This window comes from Rhincodon typus, chromosome 11 (genome assembly GCF_021869965.1).
Source record: "Rhincodon typus isolate 14 chromosome 11, sRhiTyp1.1, whole genome shotgun sequence".
NCBI classification, from domain to species: Eukaryota; Metazoa; Chordata; class Chondrichthyes; order Orectolobiformes; family Rhincodontidae; genus Rhincodon; species Rhincodon typus.
This window is the reverse complement of record NC_063342.1, coordinates 73880845-73881081: the sequence shown is the minus strand read 5'-3', so window position 1 is coordinate 73881081 and position 237 is coordinate 73880845. Positions and strand designations below refer to the sequence as shown.

Here is a 237-nt window from a genome sequence, read left to right as displayed (position 1 = left end):
GTGTTAGTGAGTGGGGTAGTGTGTTAGTGAGTGGGGTAGAGTGTTAGTGAGTGGGGTAGTGTGTTAGTGAGTGGAGTAGAGTGTTAGTGAGTGGGGTAGTGTGTTAGTGAGTGGGGTAGTGTGTTAGTGAGTGGGGTAGTGTGTTAGTGAGTAGGGTAGAGTGTTAGTGAGTGGGGTAGTGTGTTAGTGAGTGGGGTAGTGTGTTAGTGAGTGGGGTAGAGTGTTAGTGAGTGGGGT

The 237-nt window shown here is 49.4% G+C and overlaps 1 protein-coding gene across 1 annotated transcript in view; it reads right to left on the bottom strand.

Annotated features, from left to right (window-relative positions):
- The window catches only part of LOC125484347 (cobra venom factor-like), a 37531-nt gene that overhangs the window by 22082 nt on the left and 15212 nt on the right, over positions 1-237 (bottom strand). The window lies entirely within an intron of this gene.